This window comes from Nannospalax galili, unplaced genomic scaffold (genome assembly GCF_000622305.1).
Source record: "Nannospalax galili isolate Female #2095 unplaced genomic scaffold, S.galili_v1.0 scaffold406, whole genome shotgun sequence".
NCBI classification, from domain to species: Eukaryota; Metazoa; Chordata; class Mammalia; order Rodentia; family Spalacidae; genus Nannospalax; species Nannospalax galili.
The window spans coordinates 5,041,357-5,058,047 of record NW_008357033.1 but is presented as its reverse complement, the minus strand read 5'-3'; the positions used below and the strand labels follow the sequence as shown (position 1 = coordinate 5,058,047).

At 49.2% G+C, this 16,691-nt stretch overlaps 1 protein-coding gene across 2 annotated transcripts in view; it reads left to right on the top strand.

Annotated features, from left to right (window-relative positions):
• The window catches only part of Atp2b2 (ATPase plasma membrane Ca2+ transporting 2), a 361,587-nt gene that overhangs the window by 80,956 nt on the left and 263,940 nt on the right, over positions 1–16,691 (top strand). The gene's annotated exons all lie outside the window — the stretch shown is intronic.

Genomic DNA, 16,691 nt, shown 5'->3' with positions numbered 1-16,691 from the left:
TGTCTGCCTGGCCTGTGGGAATGTGGGGGCATTCTTATAGTCCACTGTGTAAGAAAAGTGCCCACACGCCTCCTTTTCCTGCCAAAGTGTTCTTTTTCTCAAAAATCTTCAAAAAAGAAAGAAAAAAAGATAAAAAGAAGGAAGGAGAGATAGAGAGAGAGAGAGAGAGAGAGAGAGAGAGAGAGAGAGAGAGATAGAGAGAGAGAGAGAGAGAGAGAGAGAGAGAGAGAGAGAGAGAGAAGCCAACACTAGTCCCATGGTCTCCATTCTATCTCCAGAGTTGTGTCTCTGAGGGCACTGACTAGGATGGTTGTGTGGGTGTCTTGGGCCACACCATAGTGAGGCCGGCTTGAGCAACAGGAGTTTCTTTTCTCAAAACTTCAGAGACTGGAAATCCAGGTTTAAGGGGTGGAAGGGTCAAGGTGTGGCAGATTTTGTTTTTTCTGAGGACTCTGTTCACGGCGTGCACAGGCACCCTCTCCCATGTCTGCCTGTGGTCTTTCTTGGTTATTTTGGAGTTGAGTTCTCTTCTTTAAGCATGGGTCAGATTGGATTAGGGTCCACCTGCTCCATATAATTTTTTTAAATATTTTTTAAATTTTTTAGAAGAAGTATTTCATTACAGTTTTAACATACTCAATAACAGTTTCCAGAGCAAAGATACATCTCTTTCCAAAGTGGCTATAAAATTTTTAGGCTCGCTGTTGAATTAACACAGTTATACAATATTGAACTCAGTGTAAGCCCTTTAAGACAGAAAACCAAATGAGTTTTTAACCTTTAAAAAAGATCTCCATTTCATTTTAAAATACACTGTTTCTTACAGAAAGACTTGTTTTTGATAGTAACACTGAGATGTTAGCACATGCGTCTCTAATCTATATGTATCTGATTATTACTAGTCATAATCAGTTGCATTCAGATCCTTGGCACCTGTGTATGTCTATAAAGTCAACGGATAGATTTTATCATTTTAATTCAGCCTCCTCTGTCTCCAGATGAGATGATTTACAGTAGGGTTCCATCCTGATAGACCCACATCATTGAGAAACCACCTGCACACCTCACTGACCCAGCAGCCTTGCCTAGGTTGCAGTATGCCTGCTGCACGGTCAGTGGTCCCCCTCTGATCACAGGGTTCCTGGACTCATTGCCCTGCCTTGTATAACCAGAGAGACTGCCACACAAGGCTAGCTCTGGAAGAAGCCCAAGTTCAAAACCAGAAGCACAGTTTCTAGCAAATATGTATCACTTTTAGCCACCATAAAAAGGGAAAATCAGAAGTTGAGCTATCTTAAGTCTAGGAACCTCCTGTGCACAGGCACATTCTGGGGTACAGGAGGTCGGGGCTCCTGTGAGTGAACTGAAGGGACACATTCAGTACATAGCAGAAGTGGCCTGTCCTGTGAGGTGTGGCCATTTTTTTTGGAAGAGAAGCCCTGATCTTGGAGTAGACGTGGGAGGGAGGTGAGAGGCCCCTACCAGATATGGCACAGGCACCCAGCCATTCCTGCACCTGGCTGACCCCAGCCTGTCCAGCAAGACCAGAAACAGCAATGTGACTGTCCTCAACTAAGCCCATCACATGAAGGGGGGCTGCTCAAAGCTAGAGCAGAATTATCCAGCATGAAAAAATTCATTTTATTACATACAGAATTCAGAAGCACTTTGAGGTAAAAAGCATTGACATTAAAGATAATAAATACTTACAGTGGTCCCCAAATGTTAAAACTCAGACTTAAAGAATAATTTTTCTTCATGCCAACTCAAAAGTGATTCTGATTTATAAAATCAATGCCAGAGAGAAGGAATAGAGCAGTTGTATTAGTCATTCTCTGTTGCTCTAAAAAAATGTCTAAGGCTGTGCACTTTATAAAGAAAATAGGTATGCTTTGGTTCCAGTTCAGACCCTCATACTAATAGTCTCCTATTGATCCTGCACATGGAGTGGGGGTGGCAGTTGGCAGTTGACAGAAAAATTGTCCCCATGACACATGACAAATTTTAAGTGTCCTCTTCTAACTCAAAATCTATCCTAGCCACTGTTCTGGCAGCCTGGAAATTGACCATATTCCTGGAGAGGCATTTTTTTTCGTGGCTCTTTGTGTCTTGACCAAGTGTCTTGGGACTTCCTGTCCCCAGTAGACTGAGCAGAGGAGCAAACTGAGAGCCTGTTGGGACCACCTCTTTAGGTCCTTTACAGGACCTTAGGGACATAGCTCAAGAGGTCATACCAGCTTTCTATCCAATAAACAGCAAAGCCACAAAACTGAGACCCATGGAGAGGGTGCCCCTCACCAGAGGTCGTGCACACACACCAGGAAATGAAGAAATAAGGCAAAAACTCAAGTTAGCACCCCCACATTCATTATCTTTTTCCAAATTCCATTTCTACCATGAATCACTCAGTCAGTAGCTTTTGCAGCAAATGACGTATGAAATGAGCTGCCCTGGCTTCCATGTTATCTACTCACAAAGCACTCCCCGAGTACTAAAACCATCCAGCCCTTCTGTAAGTCCTTTTACATTTGTATAAATAAATCTTTATAGTAAGTAACTGGAAGGCAGAACACTGTCCAGGGCATCAAGTCACTTATAAGTTGCCTTTCCTAGCAGCTAGCAGTTATTGTTGATTCATTCAACCAAGACACAGTGAGTCACATGGGAAGGCCAGGGGTGGTGATAAGGCAGGCCTGCTCTCAAGGAGGTCCTGTCCTCAGGGAGCTGGCCTTCTACTGGAGGGAGACAGATCATGAGCAAATGAACCCTCATGGGGCAGGCATGGGGGGCTGTCCAGGAGAATACAGGGGGTGAGAGGTCCCGACAAGCTAGGTAGGAAAAGGCTGTCTTATGTGAGGTGGTCAGATGGGTTTCTCAGAGGTTGGGTCATGAGGATCCAGAAAAGCACTTGATCAAAAGGAAACACCAAACCCCAAAACAGGCTGAAGTACAGGTTGGCCGGGGAATATCAGAATGCCAGGATGCTGAAGGGGCAAGTCCCAGAGGAACAGTGGCAATGAAGCTGAAGAGGTGGGTGGAGAAGGACCCAGGATAACCACCAGGGAATCCTGGGGTGACAACCACCTCAGGGCTGTCTGTACAGTTCATAGCAGGCTCTGGACAGAAACAAGAGACCAGGGAGAGAGATGCTGCAGACATACCCACAAGAGATAATGATGACCAGACCAGGACAGAGGAGGTAGAAGTGACCATGTTCTGAACCACTGGAAGGATGGAGCTGATGGTACATGTACTGATACTCAGTATGAGGGAAGAGGGAAGGGTAGGGACAAGGGTGATTCAGAGTGCTGACTCTGGTGCTGACTAGTGTCCCTCAGTTTCCTTCCAAGGCTATCTGCCAGAAGCTAGCATAGGCCCTCAAGCTCAAAGTTAGTTAAGTTCCCACTTAGATGCCACCCACAAGTGGAGTCCCGAAGCTGTTGCACTTTTGATGAATTCAGGGGTTCCCACAGCCCCTTCTGTGGAGATAATTGAGTGGAACAGCTCACAGAATGCAGGGAAGGGTCCTCATACTGCTGAGTCATTATCAGAGATAAGTCCAGCTGGGTGGCGACACACAGGGTGAGATCCAAGTGGGCGCTGAAGCCACTGCCCATGCCAGTCCCCGTGGTGTTGGGCACATTCCCCTCCCAGGACATGGATGTGGTCTACAACCAAGACTACTTGGAGCTTTCCTGTCCTGAGTTTTCATGAGGGTGTCACAATGCCAACCTGAGATGGAACTCTCCACCTTGAGAAGCTGGCTGGCTCTGAGCTCTAACCTTCCTCTCTACACATCTGTTTCAGTACTTGGTTCCCATTACAAGTCTCATGTGTCTCAGGATAAACTTGACTGTGATCTGTGGGGTTTATGACAGCAAAGGACACTTATCACTGGGAAACTACAGGGCTTTAGACTCCCTCCCAGGACCCAGGGACAGAAGCTGGTGCATCATCTTTCTGTGTAGCATGATGGATGTGGGGTGGGGTAGGGGGAGTAATTCACTAAGAGCCACAGAAGCCTTGAAATAGAGGGACTATGTTATATGGGAAAGTGGAGGGCCAGGCTGGGTACATGAGAACTTCCTGGTGTTTGTGAGACATTAGAGTGCAGATGTGGGGATGGGGTGCAGGTGGATGAAAGAGTCTGGAGCTCAGGGAGAAACCAGGACCAGAGTGTACAGGAAACACAGCACCGGAGGCCAGGCCTCCGGAAGTGAGGGCAGCTAGGGAGCGGGGGAGGAAGGAGCAGGTGACTGTGCCTGGAGCTGCAGGTGGTTGGAGGAAAATGGGCAGCTGGAGAGGCGGGAGGGATCTCTAAGCAAGTGCTCCATGGAAGGCCCAAGCAGTGACTCCTGGATGTGGCCAGATGGGGCCACAGTAACCTTAGCCAAGTAGCTTCATGGGAGAGGAGGGGACCACCGTGCAGAATGTGTCAAGTCAGTTACTGAACCTGGATGCTCACTGCCAGTTGTTTCTCTCTCCTCATGCAGTGAACATGTTGTGATTTAGTCACAGGCCAGAAGCTCGGGAATGGGAATGAGAAGAATCTAGAAGAATGAGGGTAAAATAGCCTGCCACATCTGTGTCCAATGCTTTGAGTGGTTGGAAGGTTGCACTGGGGGTCTGGGTCTAGCAATGCCTGTAAGTTATAGGTGAGAAGTATACCAGTCAGGGAACATGGACCCATCCTGCATTTGCCATCTTTTTCTGGCAGCTGTAGGGCCAGTTCTTCAAAAACCAGGATCAGTTTGCTCTCCCAGGGGCTCCATGCTATCTTCTAGAACCATGGCTCACAGGCCTGCCTGGTTCCTGGCTGTGGTAATATTTCACAGCTTTCTGGAACCTCCTTACCTAGATCTTCATCCCCTTGGGGACCTTGGAAAAAGATTGTAAGGAGAGAGAACATCAGATCTGTGTGTCCCAAGTAGCTTCTCTGTCTCAGTACTCAGCCAGAACTTGGTGCACCAGGTTCAGCCAGGACTAGCACAGAGGGTCTGACATTGCTCTGTGCTTCACTGCAGCCCACTGGGGCTCAGTGGCCAAGTGACCACCAGGACTACTTCACAAAAAGCAGGAGATGGGCTGGGAGGCCAGGCCCTAGGACCACAGCCTGGGTCCCAAGATTGTCATTACTCACCCAAAGTCAGTCCCAGCAGGTTCCCTCCTCTGCCCTGGCCCTTCACCTGGCCCCATCATCTGCAAGACCCAGAGCCCGGTGCCCTCCCACGTGAGGCATATCCACACCATTTTAGGAATTCCTTGACTTCAAATACTGGAAAGGCCCCAATGGGAAATGCCACAAATTAGGCTTTCCCCTCAAGTAAGCCAAGTGAATGGAGGCTTTTGGGGGTGCCAGGGTCAGCTGACTGTCAAGGCCCAGTGAAGGTGTGTGTGCTCTGGGCTCCAGGAAAGCAACTACCAAACTGTGCTCAATGCTGGAGCAGGATGGAGGAAATCGATACAAGCACACACCCACATACTAGGTATGTTTTTCCTGTTGTGTATATACAAAAAGTCCAGAAAGAAAAGGTGGTTGTGGGGAGACTGAGTCAGGGTGGCTGATTGAATCCCATTTTTCCAGAACTGTGGTAAGCCCATTGACAGGCTATGGACCATGCGACATCAGAGGTGGCCCAGTGTGACGGGGACTGACTGAGCTCTGTCTCTAAAGTCTGACCCATAGGACAGGGTTCTTCTGTGTCAAGCCAAAAAGCCAGCCTCCTACAGATCAGTGCAGGCCACTGCAGGTCCTCCAGCCTCTTGCTGTGACAGCTCTGTTCACTCAGCCCCAAGCTACCCACCCAAAGATACTGCAGTCACAGGGAGTTGCACTGGCCCAGTGTCATCAAGACCCACGTCCCAGTTGAAGGAGGGGCTGGCTGTTGAAATTGACCCTCTGCAAGCATACTCCATTATGTCTGGTGACAGTGGTCTGCTGTCCCTTTGAGGGCTTTTGTTAGATGATTTCTCAGGCTTTTTCTTTTCCTACACTTGGAACAACACTCCACGGCAGCCTAGCCACCACAGAGGTTGCAGAGGCAGAACTGATGGATGCAGGGAGGGAGGCGAGGTTCCTGGAGGCTGCTAGAGCCGCAGTCCCAGGTGGGGGTGGCTATAGGCTCTGCAGCAGCTCCGAGTGCCTCTGCCACCAGCAGCCAGAGCTCACAGCCCCAGGTCCTTCAGACCCCTAGGCCGGAGACTCAGAGACGGGGGATAGACAGCTGGCCTGGGCAGGCTGGCCCAGAACACACTGTAGAGGGTAAGTAAAGGGCTGAGAAACCTCAGGGGCTCCAGGACTCCCAGAAACACAGCTGCCTTATGCTGGTATGAGTGCTCCTGCTGTTGGGATTGGAGGAGGAAGCTGTTGAGAGCTTGTTCCTGGGGATTCTGCGAAGCAGCCCAGGACTTGGCTCTTCCCAAACCAGAGGTGCCCAGAGTTCCAGGGAAGGAAGGCTGCTCTTGGCTTCGACCCAAAGCAAGGTTATAGGACTTCTCCGAAAGACCCGAGCTTCCTTCATTCTTTGCCAGATGTTTACTGAGTTCCTAAGGCTGGCCAGGCTCCTTTCAAGGCATCAAGAGACTTAAGAAAGATCTGCACACAGCCTGTACCCAGAACAGCCCCCTGCCTTGGTCTTGCTAGGAGGATGACTGTTTAAATAACTACTGCTGGGTACGATGTGTGATAGAAGAGGGTCACCCCAGAGGCTGGCTGGACTTCACAGTGCTAGAGAAGATTTACAGAGGAGGACCTATTAGGTCTTGAAAGATGAGTAGGAGTTTGTCAGGGGAGAACAATAGGAAACCAAGATGTTGTACAAGTGACATAAAGATATATGGGGACACAGATTGTGACAGTGTAGGGTGACAGGCTGGGCAGACCTAAGAAGGCTGCAGAATGACTGACAGGGCTGCTCCACAAACAGCCACTGATGTCAGATGAAGATGTTTGGGCTCCGTCCTGACAGCAGGTCAGAGGCACAGCAGATTTTATGGCAGTTGATTTTGTGTGTTCCACTGTGGTTCATAGAAACTGCTATATGAGGGGAGTAAAGACACAGGGGGAGGCCTCCCCAGAGAGAAGTCTGTGCCTCCACATCCATGAGGAACAGGGCAGTAGAGTCAGGAGGTGAAGAGACAGGCAGCTCTGTCCTGCCTGAACATGAGTGGCAAGAGTCGGTGGTGAGGATAAGTCTGGGTGGTCTCAGTGAATAGTGGGGCCCTGGTTGGTGAGGGGTTTCTCAGGGTTAATGGGGACCCAGGAGGAGGAACAGATAAGGGTACAGAGGTGGGGAAGCTAGGTCTGGCCACTCCAGGGGCATGGCTTCTAGATGGCAACATCCTGAAGACCCCTTTGGTGCCTTGTCCTTGCAGGCCCCGTGGCATACCCCTGGGCTTGCTGTATTAATGGCAAGTCTGTCTCCTTCCTAGCACCATATTCCTGGTACATTCCTGAATGGTCACTGAAGGTGGCATCAGCTGACAGCCACAGTAAGACGGCACTCCACCTCACTGCCAGGCATGAGTAGTATATGGGCAGATATAGAAAAGGGTACTGTGTGCCCACTATCAGCATTTTTTTAGCAGTGAGTTTGTATGCTGTGGCAGGCTGGCAGTGCAGGGCCTGTGTACTTATTACTCAGTGAAGGTGGCCTCAGATCCTGACAGGTGCCAGAGAGTCTGGCAGGTTGGCAGGAGAGTATGAGGGGAGCCAAAGCTGGCTGGTCCAGCCTCAGTCACCTGTCTCCTCCCCAGGATGTTCAAGGGCTCTATTTGGTTTTAGAAGAGACCTTGGGACTGGGAGAACTAGAAAAATGGCAGAGAGGTGGGAGACGCAGTTGAGAGATGAGGCTGCCGGCTTTGTGGGACTCTCCAGTAGCATAAGTCAGACCAAACAGCTCCCTTTTGCAGAGCTCTGTGCTGGGCTCTCCTCTGCCAGGCTCATTCAGTGCTCACACAGGAGATCAGAACGGTAAAGTTCCTGGCCAGGGTTACATATGTGACCAAACCAGGTTCTTACCTGACTGTCCTCCTTCTCTCTTCCACCCACTGCAAGGCCAGGGTCACACTTGAGGTGATGTTGAATAGACAACATGGAAAACAGTATGACATTCATACACGAGTTTCCAAATTGTTTGTTCAAACAAAGACTGATGGAAAAGCAGAGGGTGTGTGTGCATGTATGTGTGTGTGTGTGTATGCTTCTGCAACTATGTATATGTACATGTCTGTTGGTATACGCATGGAGGTGTGTGTGCACATCTGTGTGTGCACATTGTGTGTATATGCATGTGTATATGTGTATGTTGAGCACCTACTATGTGCCTGGCCCTGGAGTACAAGCTTCTCAAGAAGGCAAGGGTGACCCTGAGCAAGTGTCTTATATTAAATGCAGTGTGTACAAACACACATGCACACACAGATGCTCCATCTCACTGTTGTAAGAACAGACATGTTTGCCACCTGGCACAGATGAGCATGCCTGGGATGCTCCCACACTGCATTCCCTACTCACAAGTTCCCAAGATTCAGACTGGCTTCCAGAGTTTATGACAGGCAGAAAACTGACCCTTCAGCTTCATGCAGCCAAGAGGGCTTAAGTGTTGCCTTTCCAGTTTCACCATGATGACCAGCAAGGGTCTTAATCCTGGCCTGCTCCTCCACCTAGCCAGATAGTAACCAAGCATCTGCAGACAGGATGATAGATTGTGGCTTCGCTCAAGGGCTCTGCAAGTTGCTATTACCAACTAAACACAGGCCAGGATATCATCATCTCCTTTCAAGTAACATTCACTTTGAAGATGGGTCTGTCAATCCATTTTATAGAAGAGGTAACAGGCTCAGAGGGCTGAAGAGTGTGGCATACAGAGCCTGGATTTGAACCTAAGATTTCTCCACTGGAAACAGCAGCCAGTGCTGATGTTGCTCAGGTGCCCCTGATGCCTTGGCCCAAGAGCACAGGGGGCTCTGCCTGTCCATTACTTCTCACAATAGAAGTTGCCCTTGCCCTGGTTCCCTGTTTTCTGCCAGCCTGGCCCCTCTGTACAGTGACATGTCATCTGAAAACAAAAAGTGACTTTGTACCTAATAGAGGGACAGCAAAGCTGTGATCCCAGGGTGGTGAGCAGGCCAGCTTCCACATCAGATCCCTGCCCCAGGCCCCAGACTCAGTCTCTCCAGTGTGACCTGGGATAATCACAGCACCCAGCTGGGCTCTGCTGAGCCCTAAGTGGCTACGACATGTAACGTATGGCAGCCTGACACAGATGCTGTTACTGTGTGGCCCTCATCTCCATCTCTTAGCACCTGCCTCTTCACCCATCAACAGTTTCCTGAAGGCAGGAGTGTGCTGTACAATAGAGCTAAACATACGGAGTGGCTCTTGTTCAGGGGAGAGGTGAGCCCGTGAACAAACAAGAGCGCATTAACACAGTTGGAAGTACATGAGTGCATTGAGGAGTGGAGACTGGGGAGCCTTTGTAGAAGAAGAGTGGAGTCTTGGTTACTTTTCTAATGACTGTGACTCGATACCCAACAAGAAGCAACTTAAGGAGGGTTTGTTTGGCTCATGGTTGGAGGGTACAGTCCATCATGATGGTGGGGATGTGGGTCTGCTCATTCACATCTGGACAGATCAGGAAGCAGACAGAGATGAATGCGGGGCTCAGATGGATTTTTCCTTTCTCTTTTTTTATTTATTCTGTAACTCCATCCTAATGGTATCACTCACTAATGCCTTCAGGAGTGTCCAACCTTTTGACATTGAGGTATGACATCATCCTCTATGAAAATTCACAAGAACCATAAAATTAAGTTACAAAAGACCTTATAATGCTGTAAGTAAGTTCACAATTCTGTGTTGGGTTGCATCCATAGCTAACCTATGGCCCATGAGCTGTGGGTTGAACATGCCTGCTAGATGGTCTTAATCCAACTACGCTGACAATCAGAATTAACCATTATACATGGAGACTCCTTTTAGAAACCCATGCATTCCATTAGAAATGAACATATTCTCATTATATGGGGGATATACCAAGCTCTGGGATGGGCATTTTAGAGGCTTTGGCTCTTGTAAGCCTCACTCTAGTGCCCAGGATAGAGTAATTGTTACTCTTTTTTTGGTCTTTTGAGACAGGGTTTCATATAACCCAGACTGATCACAAGCCCTCTGTATATCTGAAGATGACTCTTGAACTTCTGATCATCCTGTGTTCACCTCCCAAGTGCTGGGATGATAGATGCACACCACCGTGCCCAGTTCATGCAGTGCTGGGGATGGAAAACAGGGTTTCATGCATGCTAGGCAAGCACTCTACAAACTAAGCCACATCCCCAGCCCCTGTCACTTTCTTACAGAAGAAAGAAGGTAGGCCCAGGGAAGATGAGCCTAGAGGGTCACTCAGCAAAAGAGGGCCAGAGCCCCCAGTGGCCACCCGGTATAGCTCTGCAGTACATCTTACAATGGGACTCACTGAGGCGGTGGCTCTGACCCTTATCCTTGAAACAGATTACGAGGGCACAAGGAGCTGAGGGAGGTAGGCAAAAGAGAGATGAGAAGTGGAGACCCTGCAACCCTCAGAACAAAGAGGGGCAGTGCAGGGGTGATAGCTGCCAGATGTGGCCTGGGCCACCTCCCAGCTTTGCCACCAGCTCACCTGGGTCAAATTCTGTGTTGACCTGCAGAAGGTGTCAATTCCTCCAGTGCCAGTGACTTCCTTCCCACCATGTCTTCAGAACCCACACTGGTCCCCACTTGGCTATTCATGTAGCTATTTTCCCGGTATTGGGGATGAACCCAGGGCCTCTCACATTGTTGTTAAGTGCTCTGCTGCTGAGCTACACCACCAGCCCAACCTACTTACTCTTGTCTTCATCAGTTCTCCATTTGGCTTGATTCTGTTATCTTTTAAAATCTGTCGTTTGCTTTTGTTTGTGTTTTGAGACAGGGTCTTTCTAGGTAATAGCCAGGTTAGCCTCAAACTCATGGTGATCTTCCTGCCTCAGGCTCCCAAGTATTGGTATTACAGGCATGCGCCTAGCATCTCTTTAATTCTTCATGATGCTTAATAGAATATAATACTACTTGTTATAAATAGAAGCGCTACAGAAAAACCAATGCAAAGGAAGAAAGGGATATGCTGGGATTCGGTGCTGTTCAGGGACTGCGTTGCTTCTGGCATCCAGGGGAAAGCCAACAAGTATGGGAGATACTAGAGACAGTTTTGTCCTGGGTTCCTTTCCTCCCTGGAACTGGGACTATACTATCTCAGTAGAGGCCTGTATGTACTATGGGGCAAAAGGCTCGCCAGAGCATTTTGTAACTGCAGTTACAGAGGTAAGCAAATCATCTGAGTCCACAGTCTGGAGTCAGGCTTTGTAGGAAGCCACAGTTGGCAGTGGCCTTGTAATCCTTCTAGAACAAACCAAATGGAAGAGAGTGGCAATCAGCTAGATTCTAGAACAGGCCACGTTCAGGACCCAAGAACTGAGAATGCTTCCAGTGCACCCCCTTGGTGAGGGCAGGAGGGCAGACCCAGGCAGGGGAAGAACTGTCAGATGAGCCTTTCCCCAACCCCCAGTGCTTCTCGGCCTGCCTGTACAGCTTGACCTCAGGTTAGCCCGGGGCACCTTAGGGAGCAGTTGCCCGGAATCCCTTTAATCCCATATTAATGAGTTATGTGCCTATGAACAGGCTTAACTGTGGTGAAATGAAGAAAAACAGGCAGATCCCCTATCCACAGGGGCACAAGGAAGAAAGTCTGGCTGAGGGAGCTGGGGTGGCTCCTCCCAGCCTGGGCTCTGATCAATGTCTGGGGTAGGGCCCTGTGGGCTTCCCTACTGCCCTTGGTGAGCGGTGAAGGCAGGCAGCCTTGTGTACGAATGTCCCTTTTTGTCTGCAAGAGGACCTTCCCGATAGACTTTGGTGGGTAAAGAGCATCTGGAGGGGGAGCCGGATTCACCATGAACACTGAAGTGGATGTTACATTGAAAGGATATTAGAGACTTGCTGATTCAGTGTGACTCCGCGGTCAGGGCTGCAAGTTCTGACCTTCATTTAACAGATCAGGAAACAGGTCCAGAGAGGGTAGGGTCTCACAGCCTGGGGCAGAGCCCTCAGGCTCTTGTTCTGTTAGGCTTCCTCTTAGAGGCCTTCTTTGGTGTGCAATCTTAGCATCAGAGCCTGGGCTAGAAACCAGCCAGATAGGGTTCCTGGTTATAGGCCTTGAGCACAGACACAACCAACTTGACTCTGGTCTGTGCAAGTTCTGACTGCTCTCACATGCACTTGCTTCTAAGCTAGCTCCAGCCACCGCCTCTGGAGTTGTGGACCCATTGTTCCCTTTTCTGTCTAGAGACAGTGGTCACTCTCCCTGCCCTCTTCCAGACTCAGCACTTGGGCTCCCCCACCCCTATATCAAAGAGTCTTGCTCACAAGTGCCAGTGCTCACAAGGGGATGCCTTCTGGCACCCTGAGGGCCTGGTATCTCCTTTCCAGAGCAGCTCAGAGTGTTTCCAGGACTTGGAGTCTGGGGATGTTGCTGGAGTCCAGGGAAGGGGTCTTGAAGTCCTCAACTACAGGATGAGTCACATTGCAGCCCCCCCGACTCTCTCCTTGGACCCCTCGACTAGGCCCTGCCCCTCACTTCATCTAGACTTCTGACTGGCCTCCGCTCCCCATGGTCATCCCTCATTTTAGTTCATGCTCCCACCTCCCACTCCAACCCCGCCACACAGAGAAACAAAGGGTAGAGTATCCAGTGAGCCAGAGCTGTTGTGGCCACAGATTCTACTGCTGGGGAACCCAATCTGCCCTGAGCCTGGAGTTTGAAACCAGAGGCTTGAGAGTAAATCCTTGTAAGGGGAGCCAGTTCCTGCTGTGAAAGGGCCTTTTGTTTTACCCCAGAGTACTCTCTGTGATTCCATTTTAATTAACTATGCAGTGCTGGGGCTCAGTAGGCTGCCCTGGCCCTCTGACTTGGGGAGACTGAGGGCCCTGTATCCCATCTCTGCAGAGCAGGAGTTGTCCCAGAGCCTGGGAAGTTATACCTAGAGACAGGAGGGAGATATCTTTTTCTGACATTGCACTGTCTCAGCAGAGGCTCTGGTGGGGGCTGTGATGGCTTTTCTGCTTACTCTCCAGCATCTTGGACCCCTACTGGCTCACTGTAGATCACCCCCACCTGCTGGCCTCTCCACTGTCTGGGAGCATTTCTTCAGGAGCCACCCACTGCTGCCTTGCATAGAACCCATCTACTGCTCAACTAAGCAAAAAAGCAAACAGAACCCAGAACCCAGAGATATGTGGGAGGCCACATCTATCTTATCTGTCCCACCTTGCCCTGGACTCTGTGGCTTTGAGGTACCCATGTCTCCTCCTGTGAGAAGCCCTTTGAAATCTGCATTGTCCCCTCCCAGCCACATTGTATGGTACACACTGCTCTTGAATGATCTCCTGTGCTTACTAGAATTCTTGAAGACTGTCTAACCTCCCATGTGACAAAGCCCCTTGAGAATCCAGACTCTATCTGCTTTTTTTGCTCAGGCCTGGCACATATCATGCACCCAGACATGGTGGAATAAATATTCTTAGAGGCTGGTGGCCAAGGCTTCACCTAAAATGTGGCCTGGCTGGGGTAGAGAAATGTTTAGCAAGTTACAAAGCCCTGAGTTCCACCCTCAACACCAAGGGGCAAAGGTAATCTCATGTCACTATGGTCCTAGAATAAAAGTCCATTGCACATGGATTTGGGAGCTCAGCCATCATGCAGAGCCTCTCAGAGTGGTACCACTCTGTGCAGGTCCTCACACTGAGTAAAACTGAGGGCAAAGGTTGATGGCAGCAATGCCACCCACCCATGGTCCCTGGCTACCATTGAGGACCCAGAGAATCCAGGCAGGGAGCACAGCTGCCTAGTATAGGAGTACCACTGAAGAGGGTGAAACTCCTTAACTCTGTCTCCCTGGGAAGAAGAGACCACAGTTAAAAGGAGAATGTGGGGTGGGTGGAGAGTGCTGGGGCCAGGGATGGGAAGTGCTAAGGAATAACAGGAGCTTGAGGGAAGCCTGGAGACCAGTATGGAGGGGAATATAGCTAGAGAAGAGTATAAGCCTATTTAAGGGGCTCAAATGACACATCCAGACCCCAGACTTTGTCCTGTACTTGGTGCTCAGAGGGGAAATAAGGAGGAGATAGGGCCAGAGATCGGGCAGGGACCCATTCACAAGGAGCTTGAGAAGAAGTGAGCTTTTATTTTGCTAAATAAACTGCAGACCTGATGACCAACAACTGATAATTGGGTCCAGGAAAGTGACTATTACATTCACAGTTTTACTCTCAAAGCAAAATTTCCATGCATCGGGTAGATAATTTTAATGAGTGTGATGTCCTTACAGAAAGAAGCAGGGTCTGTTCAAATGACTCATGGAGATTTGGTGTGTTGATGAGCATGGTTCAAGTTTTAGTTCTGAGGTCCTTTAGCTGGGTGACCTTGGGCAGATCATGTACTTTTGAGCCATTTCTTTATCTGCACCATGGGAGGAGGGTTGATATCTAACTCGTGAGGCTTTGTGAGGTTGAAACAGTATACTGTCACAAGGAGATAATTTGTAAACAGACAGGCAGTGTGTAGCCATGAGCCCAGGTGATTCTAGTGAAAACTCCACTGAAGCACACGTGTTAATGACAGCCTAGATCACACCTAGGGAGGATATGCCCAAAGATAATTACTAGAAAGAAAGAGGGGGAAGAGATAGACAGAGAGGGAAGGGAGGGCTGGAGAAAGAGGAGGGAGAGAGGGAAGAGAGGGAGGGAGGGAGGGTAGAAAGGTCACTCAATCAGTAAATAGCTTGCTACACAATCATGAGGACTTGAGTTTGGTTACCAGAATCATATAAAAAATCCAGGGGTGGGGGCTGAAGCGATGGCTCAGTGCTTAAAAGCACTGGCTGCTCTCCCAGAGGACCCAGGTTCAAATCCCAGCTCCCACTTGGTGGCTAACAACCATCTGTAACTCCAGTTCCAGAGGATTCAATCCCCTCTTCTGTCCTCTGCAAGCTTTGTACAACATGGGTGTACTTACATACATGCAGGCAATACACTCAAACACATAAAATAAATTTAAAAAAATCCAGGTGCAGTAGCACATGCTTGTAATCCCAGTACTGGGGAGGCAGAGACAGGTAGATCCTGAGGGCTCGATGGCTAGCCAGCCTAACCTACTTGGTGAGCCTCCGGTCCCACTGAGAGACCCTGTCTCAAAAGACAAGATAAGCAATTCCTGAGAAACGATACTTGAGGTTGGCTAATATACATCCGTGAACACACATGCATAACACACAGGTTCAAACATAGACATGTATACACACACACACACACACACACACACACACATACACACACACAATCACTCAATCAAAAAACTAGAGGTCAGTCTTGAAACACCCCAGCTCCTGCTTCAAGTATCCAGCACTCCCTCTCAACCTGAGGGGGCGCCAGTTCCCCTCTTTTGCCCCCAGGGATAGCAGAAGATACTAGCTCTTAAGCACTGGAGTGGAAGGTCCCTGCTCGTAATGTGCTGAGGTCAGCGTCCAGGAGCCAATCAACATCCAGCTGCTTAGAGCTCTCCAAGGTCCTGACTGACCTGGGCATTGGGGCAGAGCAGTTAGTTCGGTTCAGAGCCCTGCCTCTCAGTGCTGTGGCCAGAGAACTGGCAGTGGTCACCACACCTGGAGGGAGAATTGATATCTATGAGAAAGAAGGGCATTAGTGATAAGGAAGGTCCAATTAATCTCTGACCCCAAAGCCTCCATCTCCTCACCTATAAAAATGGGGATGGGGTTGGAGGGAGAAGATTCTTCTTCGTGTGGACTAAATGAGCTAAGGCACAGAGAGAGCCTATTACAGTGTCAGGCACACAGGGACACTCATTACAAGGGCACATCTCTGTCAGGTAAGGAATTCTCAGGGGCCCCAGGGTCCATGGTCATGGTCATGACTCCAGCAAGAGATCTGTTCAAAAGGGATGAGGTCCTGGGAATGCACACAATAAGAAAAAGGTGAGGTTTGTTCCTCATGCCTCTGTGTTCAAAGAAGAGAAATTGAGCCCTGGACCTCTGGGTACCTAGAAATTTCTACCAAAGGAGCACAGAACAGAGATGGGATCCTCAGAGTACCAAGGCCAGTCTTCCAGAACCAGCCAACTGTAGCCAAAACATTATCTCTACAAGATTCAAACAGCTGGGGGCTGTAGAGATTGCTCAGTGATTAAGAGCACTGGCTTCTCTTGCAGAGGACCTGGGTTCAGTTACAGGGACTCTGATGCCCTCTTCTGGCAAACATGGGCGCTACACACAACAGTGCACATCATACATGCAAAATATTCATACACATTTTTTAAAAATCAGTCAAACCAGGCATGATGGCACATGCCTTTAATCCCAGCACTTGGGAGGTAGAGGCAGAGGCAGGTGGATCTCTGTGAGTTCAAGGCCAGCCCGGGCTACATAGCCAGTTCCAGGCTAGCTGGCGCTACAGGGAGAGCCTGTCTCCACAAAAAAAAAAAAAAAAAAAAAAAAAAAGAACAAAACAAAATAAATTCCAAAAAGAAATAATCAAACAGTTTGCAATCCCTCTTCCTAATGAGCCTTGTAAATCAGTTTCTTTTACTCAGGGTGTGTTCTGAGTCCTG